At 47.4% G+C, this 14,345-nt stretch overlaps 1 long non-coding RNA gene across 8 annotated transcripts; it reads right to left on the reverse strand.

The window, feature by feature from the left end:
* Window positions 1-7,833: 7,833 nt before the first annotated feature.
* Window positions 7,834-14,127, reverse strand: LOC125515371 (uncharacterized). Of its 8 annotated transcripts, none has more exons than XR_015608785.1 (8): window positions 13,594-14,127; window positions 13,312-13,397; window positions 12,933-12,995; window positions 11,793-12,394; window positions 9,091-9,240; window positions 8,766-8,862; window positions 8,288-8,375; window positions 7,834-8,222 (listed from the first exon to the last, which is right to left on the reverse strand). It is a non-coding gene; the product is annotated as an uncharacterized LOC125515371 (long non-coding RNA). The 8 variants fall into 8 exon arrangements; XR_015608783.1 differs by having other exon boundaries at window positions 11,793-12,466; XR_015608782.1 differs by adding an exon at window positions 10,445-10,684 and having other exon boundaries at window positions 11,793-12,995.
* Between the last annotated feature and the right edge of the window lie 218 nt (window positions 14,128-14,345).

Raw genomic sequence — 14,345 nt, forward strand, 5'->3', positions numbered from 1 at the left:
AATGATGTTCATTATTTCACGATGCAAATGGAAATGACATATCTATTAATTTTATGTCGATTTTAGGACTATGAAGATGAAAGATCTTGATAATTTGGCTTGATGGATGGATCACGTAAGAGAGGTATCTTCATCCATCCGATCAGACAAGCAGGGGCGGACCTAGAGAGAAAATGATCCGGTGTCCCATCATATAATCACTCACAATATTCATCTAAGAATGGGGTGTCCTTCACTATAGTTTGCATTAAATTTACAAAGAAAAATTCCTGCACCCGGTGTCCTGTGCACCCGGGTGGCTCAACATGGGTACGCCCCTGCAGACCAGACCCGACATCTGCGCCCGTGCAGCGCATGGGCTTCCACGAAGTTTGACTGCCATCACGTGCATAAGCTTAACTGCTTGAGTCTGGCGAGATGCTTCTTGGTTACTTTTTCTTATGAAATCTCGAAACTATATTCCTGTTAATTTATTTTTCAATTCTATGACCTGGTTGAACTGATATTGGATGACGAGTTACTTTTCTCCTCCTGAGGGGTGGTCAGGCCGACCTAGCGCAGCTCATAGCCGCCGCGCGCCCTGACGGGGTCCCTGCCAGGTGTGTGGGGTTTCGAGTCATCAAAAGCGTCCGCCGGATTGCTTGCGTACCACGCTTCCAGACGGGTCTCCTTCGACACAAGCTGCGCCTCCTCTTCTCTTCTCCATCTCCTCACCCAATGCGCCCCGTCAACATCGCCAGGAGCCCAGCTGCTCTTGCTGGTATTGCTTCTTCTCCTTGCTATTGGCCCTCTGCTGCCGCCATAGCCCAACTCTTCCCCCTCTTGCTTGTGGTTGTTTTTTGCACTGTTCAAAGCAGGCATCGTAGTATTTCGCGTAGCTCCAGCGCAGGTGGCAGTTTGGTAGGTCTCCCAGACGCTTATCCCACCGGCACGCGGCGTGGCAGGGTTTGTAGTCCTCCCGGCCGCTGCACTGCGCCTTGCAGGAGGAGTTTGGGCTGTTCCTAGCCACCGCCGCGGCGCCGAGGAGGAGCAGGGCTAGGCATATGACCATGCACGACGCAACAAGGCTGCCGCTGCTGCTACGCTTCATCTCGGGAACCATACCCATGGCTGGCTGTGTAGCTAACAGTGTACCTTCCTGGATGGATGGATTGAGAAGTCGGGGATACACACATATATAAAGAGGCCGGTGAAGCTAGCTAAAGCCTTTGATGATCTGATCCATTGAATCCGGCCGGCCACAACCACAACGGCCACGCAAGAATTAGCAATCCAAAATTGCTTGTGGAATGCATGTGCATCGATGGATCAGATTATATTCAACTTCCTCTTCATGTACTACTTGCTGGATTAAGAGGACGGAGTTATGCCCTTCTGAAAGAAAAACCTAAACAACTGCTTGCGCCCATGAGACAATATATGCATGCGTACAAGTACAATACGTGGATCAGCTGCATGCATGCCACCTGCTCATCTTATTTATTTGCTCGTGAGCTAGCTAGTGGGCGAATGCAGTCTAGGTTTTGTAAAACATAGGGTTTGAGAAACTGGCTCGACACCCTAAAACGGGGTGTGGCTATCTCATTATATAGATGTACCAAGAGGTACAATACAAGGCCTATACAAGACTACGTATATACAGTCTAACACCCTTCCTCAATCTTAACTATAGCCTGAAGTACAAAGTAAGTTAAGATTACGCCTACAGCCTACAAACTGTGGTTGTGGAAGAGGCTTCGTGAAGATGTCAGCAAGTTGATCTTTTGAGGAGATGAACTTGATACAAAGTAGTCTCTGTGCAACACGTTCCCGAACAAAATGATAGTCAACCTCAATGTGTTTCGTCCTAGCATGAAACACCGGATTAGATGAAAGGTATGTAGCACCAATGTTATCACACAACAGAATTGGAGGATGACCTGGAGAGATTCTCAACTCCCGCAATAAGGACTGTACCTATATGATCTCAGCGGTAGCATCAGCAATTGCTTTATACTCAGCTTCAGTACTGCTACGAGACACGGTGGCTTGCTTGCGAGCATTCCAGGCGATCAAGTTAGGACCAAAGAACACTGCATATCCCCCTGTAGATCACCGATCATCAGGACTTCCAGCCCAATCCGCATCAGAGAAAGCCGAAAGTTCACAAGACGGTGCAGACTGAAGAAGCAGACCATACGAAGCAGTGGAAGAGACATATCGCAAGATGCGCTTAACTGCCGAGAGATGAGTGGTACGAGGTGCATGAAGGTACTGACACACACGGTTGACTGCATAAGAGACATCAGGCCTGGTGATAGTGAGATATTGCAGAACACCAACAAGACTGTGATACTCAGTGGCGTCATCAGCAGAAAGAAGATCTCCATCAAGGGCAGACAACCGATCAGCATGTTTGCATTTGAGCATCCCAGCACGGCGCAACAAATCCATAGAATACTTTTTCTGAGTCAGAGTCAACCCAGTAGAGGACCGTGATACCTCCAAACCAAGGAAGTAATGAAGAGCACCCAAGTCCTTGGCAGCAAACTCCTCACTCAATGCGGACACAAGGCGATCAGCAGAAGCATCAGAAGAACTGACAAGGATGATATCATCAACATAAACCAATCGATACATCGTCACCTCAGGACGCTGAAGGGGGAACAGTGATGTGTCAGCAGTGGAGGGAATAAACCCAAGAGCCCGGAGAACAGAACCAAGGCGTGCATGCCACGCACGAGGCACCTGTTTAAGTCCATACAACGCCTTGACCAGACGACAGAGATGATGCGGACGTGTAGGATCAACAAAGCCTGGTGGTTGACGCATATAAACCTCTTCCTCAAGAACTCCATGGAGGAAGGCATTTTGTACGTCAAGCTGACGAAGAGACCAACCACGAGTAACAGCAAGAGACAGCAGTATACGAATAGTAGTAGGCTTGATAACTGGATTGAACGTGTCTTCATAATCAAGACCATACCTCTGCTTGAAACCCTTGGCAACCAGCCGTGCCTTATAGCGCTCAATCGAACCATCTGCATGTCGTTTTACTTTAAACACGCACTTGGAGTCAATGATGTTGAGACCAGAAACCGGAGGAACAAGTTGCCAAGTGCCATTTTTCAGCAAAGCCTGAAATTCCTGCTCCATCGCAGCATGCCAGTGAGGGATACCCAATGCGGCCTGAAAATGACGCGGCTCAGCCGTCGGATCCGCAGCAGCATGAGCAACACATGCGGCAAGCCACGCCACAGTCCCATCTGTGCGTTCCTTGGGGCAAAAAACACCAGACCGGCTGCGTGTGTGTGGTCGATGAGAGACCACAGCAGGCGGCGCCGGCAACACGGGGCTTGCCACAGGAGACGAAGGTGAGACCGATCCGGGGCTGGAGGAGCCAGAGTCATCAGACTCAGCGCCGGACGACGTGGCCGAGACGGGGCTGCCGAGCCCAGCCGACGACAAGGCCGGCTCGCGAGGATCCGAGGTGGCCGAGGCGGGGCTGGCCGGTGTAGCTGCTGTGGCCGCTGGGCCAGCGGTTGTTGGGCCACCTGCCGCTGGGCTAGGCAAGGGCGACGCCTGCGGCGTGGCGGGCAAGCCAGGCGAGCCGGGCGAGCCTGGCGGCGGCGCGGGCGAGGCGGGCACTGCCGACGCCCGCGGTTCGGCTGTGCATGCATCGGGCTGGCGGGCACGACCCGCCATGCATGGGCCATGCACCAGATCATCATGACCATCATGAGTGTTGTTCATAGCCTCATCATCCAGGAGTTCAAGACGGGCACCACATCCAATACCTGCAGCATGGTTAGGAAGCAACACAGGAGCATTTGCAACATCCACAAATTGATCAGGCGAAGGTGTAGCGGAGTGCACATGTGGTAAACTAATGGTAGAGTGGTTCGGAAGAGCACGAAACGGGAACACATTCTCATCAAACACAACGTCACGAGAAATGTAGACACGATTGGTGGGAACATGAAGACACTTGTACCCTTTATGGAGAGAACTGTACCCAAGAAAGACACACTTCTTAGACCGAAACTCTAAATTACGCTTGTTGTACGGCCGCAAGTGCGGCCAACACGCGCACCCAAACACTTCGAGAAACGTGTAGTCTGGGATATCATTGAGCAAGAGTTCAAGAGGGGTTTTCATTTTCAGTAGTCATGAGGGAAGCCTATTTATTAAGAAACAGGTGGTGGAAAAAGCATCACTCCGGAACCGAAATGGGACGGAGGCATGAGCTAGTAAAGTAAGTCCAGTCTCTACAAGATGACGATGCTTACGTTCAGCGGTGCCGTTTTGCTGATGTGTATGAGGACAAGATACGCGATGCGAGATCCCAAGCTTGTTGAAAAACGAGTTGAGGTTGTGATATTCACCCCCCCCCCCCCCCCAGTCAGATTGAACATGAATAATTTTGTGCTTAAGGAGACGCTCAACATGTGCTTGGAACTGAATAAAAACATCAAACACATCAGATTTACGCTTGATAAGATATAGCCAAGTAAACTGACTGTAAGCATCAATTAAACTGACATAATAGTTGTGACCACTAACATACGTTTGGGCATGACCCCATACATCAGAAAACACAAGCTCAAGAGGATGTTTCACAACACGACTAGACTCTGAAAAAGGTAGTTGGTGACTCTTGCCCTGCTGACAGGCATCACAAATAGTTTCAGCACTTTTATTGGATACAACTGGTAGTTCATGGCGATGCAGCACATGACTAACTATAGGAGCAGCAGGGTGAGGAAGGCGTGCATGCCAGTGCGTAGGCGACACACGAACACCACTGAACACCTAAGGAGAAGACGGCTTAGGAGATGCAGGTGGTGCGTCAAGTGCATATAAGCCATGGCGAAGACGACCACTAAGTAGAACGGCCCTCGTGTCCCGATCCTTGATAAAGAAACGAAAAGGGTGAAACTCAGCAAGGGCATTGTTATCACAAGTAAGTTGAGGAATAGACAACAAACTACGCGTAGCAGAGGGAACTCGAAGGACATTGGAAAGATGCGGTTTGCGAAAATTGTGTGCAAGAAGTGATGCCTGACCAACATGGGAGATGCGCATACCTGCTCCGTTGGCGGTGTGCACCTGATCATGTCCACGATATGGTTCCTGAGTGGAGAGCCTGCCCATCTCGCTGGTGAGATGATTCGTCGCTCCTGTATCCATATACCACGTCGGATCAAAAGAGTAGGACTGGGTGCGCCCGTGCTCGTGCCTCGTCACAGCAGCTGCAGCCTGCTTATCATTCCCTTTTCCATTGTTACCAAGGCCAAGGAAGTCTTGCTTGTAGCGTCTGTGGCAGCGAGAGGCGAGGTGACGATCGATGCCACAAAGCTGACAAGCCTGAGGAGCACCGCAACTAGAACAGCAAGCAATTGGGCGACTCCCTCCAGTGATGGTCGGTGCGTTGCCCCGCGAGGCCTGCGATGAGGAAGTCGGTGGTTTGCCACCTGATGCGGCCGGCTTCTGAGGTTTGCCGCGTGTAGCGGCGTTGGCGGAGGCGAAGCTGGGGGAAACACGGCGCGCCTTGATGCGCTGCTCACGCCCAAGGAGGTGCGCATAGAGCTCACGACGCGGGAGCGTATCCTCTCGACCATGGACGTTCTCAATGAGATTGTCATAATCATCATCAAGCCCGTTAAGCACAAAAGTGGTGAAGTCCTCATCCTGAAGCGGCTGACCAACAGAGGCCAAGGTGTCGGCGATGCTCGTCATCTTGTTGAAGTACTCCGTGATGCTGAGATCGCCAAGCTTGGTCTCACCCAGCTCGGTGCGTATAGAGTGTGCACGCGCCTGAGACTGAGAGGCGAAACTAGTGTGGAGGGCCGCCCACGCCTCCCTGGACGTAGCGGCGAAGATGACCATCGACGAAACACTCGGCATGAGCGAAGACTGGATAGCGGAGAGAATAGCCTGATCCTGCGTCACCCACGTGTGATATGCCGGATGGTGAGAGGGTGGACACGGGATGGATCCGTCGACGTAGCCCTCCAAGTAGCGGCTGCGGAGTAGAGGCAAGACCTGAGCACGCCATGACAGGTAGTTGTCCGGCGCGAGCTTCACCGGCAGCAGGTGCGAGAAATAAAACGGCGGCAGCGCTGCGGTTTGAGCAGTGTACGCCTGCGCCAGTGGGGCATAGGGATCCATGGACAGGGCCATCTCTGGACGAGGGACCATCGCATAGGCGCCAGGGGAGGAGTAGGACCCGGCAGAGGCGGTAGCCAAAGCGCCGTGCCCGGGCGCTGCAGGAGGACCGTAGGTGCCTGGCCCGGCGTAGGGGCCAGCACCCGCAGCAGCCGAAGCACCTTGGCCGGGCGCTGCAGGGGCACCGTACGGCGAGGAGGCCACGCCCCCATAGGACGGCGACGGCGCCTGGTAGTAGTGGTGCGGTGGCGGCGGATGCAGCACTGCTGTGTAGGGTTGCGGCGGCGGCGCAGCATAGGCCGACCCCGGCCAGAAGGATGACGGGGGCGCACCATAGGATGGCGCGGGAATACCGCACCACGGGTGCGGACTCGGCGGAGGAGGGCCGCCAGGGGGCGGCAGCGCCGCGGGCTCGGTCGGGACGATTGGAGCGTCCGGAGGCCCCGAAGCCTGCGGGGAAGTGGGCGGCGGCGGCACGGCACCGTAAGTCGTCACTTGGGGGCGGGAGGCCATGAAGGGCGACATCCGGGCGAGGGCCGGCGCGGCGGCTGCGGTCGAGATCGGCGCGGCGGCGGCGGGAGGTGGTGCAGCGGAAGACATCGTAACCTAAACTCATACCATGTAAAACATAGGATTTGGAAAACTGGCTCGACACCCTAAAACGGGGTGTGGCTATCTCATTATATAGATGTACCAGGAGGTACAATACAAGGTCTATACAAGACTACGTATATACAGTCTAACAGGTTTTCTATGTTGTCTAGGTTTTCGCTCCATGACATTCGTTTCGATGGCGGGCGAATACAGTGGGTTTCCTAGCAGTGCCCGGACTCGCTCTACTTCTTTTCCTTCTTCTGACATGTTTCTGAACTTTGTATTTCCGTTCATTTACAATAGAAAGGGGTATAGCCCGGTTCGAAAGAAAAAAAGCTAGTGGACGACTCTGATGGATCCAACAACTACGCGCGTAAGTGTGGGCATTCCCTTGTTTGACCGCACCCGAAAATTCTACACTTACGGAGAGAGTGCCACGGACTGATTTTACATGGAGATGTGTCCTCTTCTCCATCACAAATTTATCCCACCTTGATTTTAGCTGATCCCACCTTTTGATTTTAACTGGGTCATGTCAGTCCGTAACTTCCTTTCCGTGCAAAATGGCCTGTAGATGTAGCAAAGCTCGACCGCACCACTAGATCCCCTTGTTTGTTGTCTGTGCTTTTGGCTTGGATCCAGCCTCCGCAGAATCACAAGCTCACCTAAATAGCCACTTGCTTCAACCAAGCCGAGCTCGTCGCCGATTACCATTTTTGTGTGTTGATTAGCACCGGATAATTTTTACCCCAAAAATATTGATTAAAATTGTTCATACATATCGTATAAATTATAAAGTAAAGTAGTGTGTGTTAATTTGTCCAACATAAAATCAGAATACATGGGTGCTTGAATTCGATATACTACATCTTGATGAGCTACTAGTTGTTGGGGCGCGCCCATGGCGCGCCGCCTGAGCAGAAGCTTGGCGGTGCCAGGTGGGTCACGCCTCTTTCTCTTTCCTATTTGTACTAATGTACACATCCATTTTGATTTGCATTTTCTGATTTATATAACACAGTTGCATTAACTTAGTTTAGTGCAACAAACTGATAGTTATAAAAAAACTGATAGTTGTTGCACTGACAATTTATTCTTTTAGTAAGGAGTAGAAATTTAGCATGGAATCATTAATACATAAGCAAAATATGCGGACATATAAAGGTAGTTCCCATCAAACAAACCACTACAAATATGCTGGCATACAAAGATGGTTCCCCATCAAACAAACACTACAGTGTGCCGCACTTTCAGCCCCCAGCCTCCTTTGGCCATCTCTTCAACACGGCGCGCCGAGAGAACGACGATGAAGATGCCACAGTTTCCTTGGCCTCCTCGTCTGTATCCTCAGCTCCTCACGGCGAGGGAAGAAGACAAAGGCAGAGACTGCTTGACCTCGTCCATGTCTCCGACATCGCGTGTGACGGTGCGAGGACGACGGTGGCACCCAGATGGGAGGACTCTAATCACATAACAACTCACTGGGCAGGATTAAGGTTGTAGTTCATGTGTGTGCTGGAGAGACAAACAGCCATATGATACATACCTGATCTAGAAGGTGTATCTGCAGTAGGTGCCCTGCAAGCAAGAACTGAAGGTGCCACCGCCGTCGCAGCTACAAGATTATTTGCAGCCTGCGATACAAACACAAATAAAAATCTAGCTAGTTGGATAATATAATTAGTATTTAACAGCGATGATAGGAATAGCAACCCATAAATTAAGTGGCTCCAAACTGGCAACCCAACCCATGAATAAAGCGGCGTCTTTCTGAAACGCAATGCCTCAAGTAACATGTATTTAAAAAAGGCTTGTGTTCCGTTTGGACATGAAAAACCTCGTGATTCTCTAGTCGGACCAACATAACGAGATCATAACAAAAAATCAGCACAAGGAAAGGAGAGAAACATATTTATTTATACCCTAGCCCCAAGGGGTACTCCCAGTCTTATTTCAGATGGGTCTGTGTTATAACCTGAGATTAAAGCACAGTGACATGGAGGGGACGCAAGAGAGACGCTCACCCACGCGATGGCATCCTCGAATTCGGAGGGCTCGATGCCCTTGTCCTTCTGGATTTTCTTCCTGGCGGTGTACATCTTCATTCCCTTCCGCCAGGCCCTATGTACAACACACATGAGAAGGACAATCACTTACTGCTGTTTGGACTGTGATTGTTAAATGATATAACACTGCATTGAAAATGACAACGCCAACAACTGGTGCAAGGATCAGAGATGCCGGTGAAGTACTTGCATATGTTGTTGGGACTGTCCCCTGACCACTGATTAATCAAACAGTTCTTGTCAAACTGATGCTTGCAAAAACAGAAAGCATTAATAAACTTACGGAATGCTATTGTAAATAATCTTCGTTTTTCTGTCATTGGGATGTCACTTGCTAAGACTATCCTTCAGCCAGCTTGCATGTTAACAACTTATTTCTATATGGCCTCTTGGTGGTGCGGCGCATCTTCTTTGCAGCCTCAGCATGAATATCCTGCAACCACACCATGAAGATACAAGCCAGAACTTCATATGCCCTACGATTTGTAGTTGCTTGAAAAAACACGAGTACATGGAGTATTGGTTAAAACACATCTAAACAACGATGAAAACTGCCCAAACAATACACATCCATTTATAACAGAGCAAAAGGAAAGAAAACTACACATGATTAAGCAGTATATATCATTCATGTTGTGAACAGCAAGCCGACTAACTGACAGTGTGGTAACTAAATCATTCAATCCCTGATACTGATTAGATGTCACTTTCTTTGGCTGCCAGTAGCTATTGGTAAATGAAACTATTAATCACAAGGAAACATTTAAGCAGACCAATCACCTACCAGATCATTGTATATCTTGGCACCACTGAAACGGCAGAGCTCTGTCCTATATAAACACAATTGCAGGTGTAACTAAGATTGTAGCAAACAGTTTTGCAAATCTCTAACATTCCCACACAGAATCAAAGAGATGCCTAGCCATTACAGAAACCTATTGGGAATATCATATTAAGCCATGGGACATGGCTACTGGCGTTCTGGTCCCTTTGTACCCCGTGGAATCGGGTTTATTAGATATTTATCGGTTTGGTAGAAAAAGGGACTGGCCTATTATAGAGGTAATCATGAATGTCTCATTGAGCAGTTCTGAACTAATTTCTGAAAGCAATCAATTTCATTTTATGAAATCAAATTTACAATTTGCTTAGTTAAGAGATATCAAAGTGATGTTTGTATGCATAGTTTCTGCCTATTCTAGTTAGAAAAATATGACTGCCAATTTTGTCAATCATGTATAGTTCCTGCCTGCTTTCCGAATTTTTTCTAGTAAGGAGTAACAGTAGGACATGCATGTGTTATTTTCCAAGACTTGTTCGAGATAAGGACCCAATGAGTCCAGAGATTAAAAAAATATGAGGTAAAAGAAGCCACTTACATTTTGTACATTAAAATTGTATTTACGACTACAAACACAACCTAGATGCATCACGCAGGGGAAACTATATCTGCAAAGCAAACATGGTTGCATTTGCATGAAATAGACAGTGATGCGAACAACACATGCCTAGATTCGAAGAAGAACAAGTATCTACTGAAGTTTTTCGTGCAATGGTGACAACTTGAGAACGAAAATATTAACTCATAATTTTGAGCAAGTGACTTAAAAGCATGGGAAAGTATAAGGGCATCTGACATGTGGATCATGGATGCAATGAGTTGTCCCAAAGTCAGCTGTTTATTTTCATTTCATTCGGTGACCTCAAATTGTCGATCGGCCGTCGATAGGAGTATCCTTGGCAGGAGAATTGGTAGGCGTCAGACTCTTTTTATTTTTGAGGCGAAAATGTCGAGCGGCGTCAAACTCTTCCTGAACCAGCAATGCCAACAAAGCTCACGATTCACGATAGGCAAGTAGCGCCGCATTGGACACGTCCTTAGAAGAAACAAAATTAACTCATTTCAGCAACAAAAAGAAAAACTTGACCATCTAGTACTGGTGACATAGCAAAAACAAAATATGATCTCCAGACCTTTTTTAGATGTATCTCCATACTTTATATTGACCCTATATTGTTCTCAGCAGACAAACTAATCTCAAGGTTTTCAGGAGTAAAACTTGAAACAAACTGAAACAAACAAATCCTAAATCTCAAGAGCCCAGTGCTTTCCAATATTGTTTATACAACACCATGTTCCCTTGGGGACTGAACACAATACTGAGCAAACAAAGACGATATAACCAATATAATTATATAATCAATCAACTGAAAACAGATGAATCATCTGCCAACCTAGAATTAGACGATGGCCTTTCATAGATAAGCATGGACTGCACATTTTATTTGCACGGGCGGGAAGAGTCAACTTGTGCCCAGATTTTCTGTTACTTTTTCTGCTGAAAGTGTCATGCACACATCAAAACAAATTGCGGGGACACATCAAGTACTTATAAAGCCAAAAAAATTGGAAGAGAAAGCATTCTTCAGCGACTCACAAAATTTAGAGCAAGCCTTATAGAGCATATATATTGTTCTTGTTTCTAGTTGTGTGTTCAAAATGTCAAACCAAATGGACCTGCCCCATTTCATTGCACTGTTTTCTTGAGGGTAGCAGTTCCCATTGATGTTGTACCAGGGGCAGAACCTTTCAACGTTTGGACCATTGAAATCACTGCATCTGACATCCACGTACATAACCTACTTTCCTAGTACCAAAATAATCTAGTGCCCTCTAAAACAACGGCACATCAAGATGCCACAAGTGAACATGTCTCCCTTGTGGCTAAGCCATTTTGCTGTTGGATCTAGTGTTGCTCCGACATGTCTCAAATGCTTCAAGTCCTACCTCCATCTAGATTTTCTACCATCTCTCGGTACATCTAGAGCTTCTTGCAGGCCAATTTTTTTTTTTAGTTTTTGTACTTACATGTCTACTTGGTATGAGCAGTCATGCATAACATGTATCAGCTATGCTAACAATATGACAAGAGTTCGATTCTATCAGGCAATTAAGAAGCACAAAGCAAGTGTTTCTTTACGCACCTGCATAAATGTTATTTAAGTGTAACTCAAAGCTTTCTTTTTCACTTCTCCATTTGTTCCATCCTGCGATTGGAAGAAGCAATGTAAAAATATTCTTCATACACACTTAAAGTGACTGAGAACAAGACTGAAATTGCTATTAGCAATACTTGTGATATAAAAAGTACAAACTTTGAGGCAACTGCTTTCTGGAACCTGGAAGAGTTATCATCCATTATTTATTTAGTCAGGAAGGGTGTTCTACAAACTGAAGCTACATAGATATGGAAGAAGCAAATAGCTTCATAAAAAGATTAGGGAGTCATCCTATACAAGTTTCCTAAGAGATGTTGTATGACTGGTGAGGTGATAAAGAGTGCAACTTGATTAAATTTTTTTCACATATAAGTGACAGGTGTCATCAACTGAATGTGCTCTGGGTGCCATTAAAAGAAACAGCAGACGGCGGAATTTATCTTCTTTTGGAAAATGAAGGGATGGAGAAAACAGAGCGTAATTGAGGATAGATTCAACTGTCCTCTGCAAATAGTCTGGTCGATTGCAAGCCATTATGACAACAGCGGCGACAGGAACCTGATGTGCAGAAAGAGATCAGGTTGATCCTGTAGAGCAATAAAGGTTAGCAAGATCACATAATACCACGTTCTTGTTTATTAAGGTCTGTAAGCTCCTCTCTGCATCCCAAAGAAATGTTAAAAGTAGAGTCAGATTCTTCAAGTCTCGATGTCTCGGTAACATTCTGGCATTCAGCCCAAACTGAATGTATTGTACTAATTGTTAACCCAATACCATTTATTGCAGTGCCATATTTAAACAATATTCCCAAATTTATTTCTACAAACATGGCCAAGGTCATAATACTTTCACCTTTAGAAATTTGGAAAATAATAGTTTGAATCTGCCTAAAAAACAGACCAATTCGAAGATGAAATATCAGAGTATTGTCAACGTTCAACATGGTTTGGATGGATAAAGCAGGTGGTAGTCTACGACCTAATATGCATGTACCATATGATGAATAAAACAACAGGGAGCATGAAAAAATCAACTACGGTAGCAGAGACACGTCAAAAAGAGGCATTGTAGCTGAAATCAACAAGTAAAGCTAAGCACAGAGGCAATGATTCCTTCCATACTTACTTTCAAGATCTTGTACTAAAATCTTGAGTTGCACATGCTCCTCATATTGGCGTACCTTCATCTCTGTTGCATCAAAAGACCGGGTTTAATGTTGTGAACTGAGAGCGGAAGCATTACAGTCAGGTTATTGGTGATCGTAGTAGTATGGAACAGAAGAGCTCTTCCCAAAAATGAGGGGAAATTTCATAGAGCAAGGAAGAAAGACACCTGTAATGCCTATCTATCTATGTTGAGAACTAACTAATTATGTGTTTCAAGCATTTGAACCTTGACGAGGAACAGCATCAGGAGAGACAGAATTGTGACAGCAGATTGGAGAGCCAAGGTGTAAAAAGTAGTAGTAGCTGGTAGCGGAAGTAGGTGGGTAGGTAGGTACTACCTTCAAGTGCAGCGATCTTCTCCTGCTGGGTGCCCCCTTGCGGGAAGCTCGGCGGTGCTTATGAAGCTCAAGTAGTATTCATTAATCTAGATTAGTCAATTATATTGCACAACGTTTTAGCATTTAAGTGGCATCATCTTCACAAAAATAAGACATAATAGCTTTGAAAGCAGGTCCAGTACACATGGATTAGCCAAATTCGAATTTTCAGAATGGGCAGAAAGGGAGAGAGAGTGATACAGATTAGAAGTGAAGGGGGGAGAAGGACTAACATAAGCTCACCTTGACACCAGCCATCCCTCGATGACGCTTCCCCTGCAGATCCATGACACTACTGCTCCTTGTCCGTATTGTCAACCTCTCCTCTACCCGATGAGGCGTCCACCGCCTGGGTCTCCGACCTCGCTGCTCCAACCCCACCGCAGACCTCTTGGACCTTCCCTCATTGGCCAATCAGATGGAAGGGGATCAACAAAAAGGAGCACGGCGGCAGGGCGTCTCTGCAGTCCACGCTATCCTTCTGCGTCGAGGATGAACACAATGCTGCAGAGAGGAAGAGTAGGTGGGCAGCGGGGCATAGTAGACGGCGGAGGGAATGGGGATTTTTTTCATATCTTTCCGATGAACCCTAGCCTGGATAGCTTGCTCACGGGGACGACTGCAGCGGCGAGACGGCACAAGATAGGAGGAGGAGGAGGGGCGCCGGCGAGGCGGCGGCTCACGCTCCAGGGAGGAGAGGCGACACCGCTCGATAGAGGGGGTGGAGTGGCGGCGCCGGAGAGGAGGACGAGGCGGAGAGAAGGGGCTGAAGGCGATTTTCTCCTCCTGTCTTTTTCTTGTAGAATAAAACGCGAACGACGTGGTGGGCCTGATAAATCCTTTTTTGTCTCGTACCGTTGCCGACGTGGACATCGTGAGTGCTCGCCCTTGATGCACAGCTGAATGTGTTTAATTTAGTTTGGTTCATGTTTATATAAGCATGTTCTTTTTTTTCTGCCGTTTATAAAAGCGTGTTCTTTCATACATACATACAT

The sequence above is a fragment of the Triticum urartu genome, chromosome 6A (genome assembly GCF_056163025.1).
Source record: "Triticum urartu cultivar PI428250 chromosome 6A, HENAU_Tu73, whole genome shotgun sequence".
NCBI classification, from domain to species: Eukaryota; Viridiplantae; Streptophyta; class Magnoliopsida; order Poales; family Poaceae; genus Triticum; species Triticum urartu.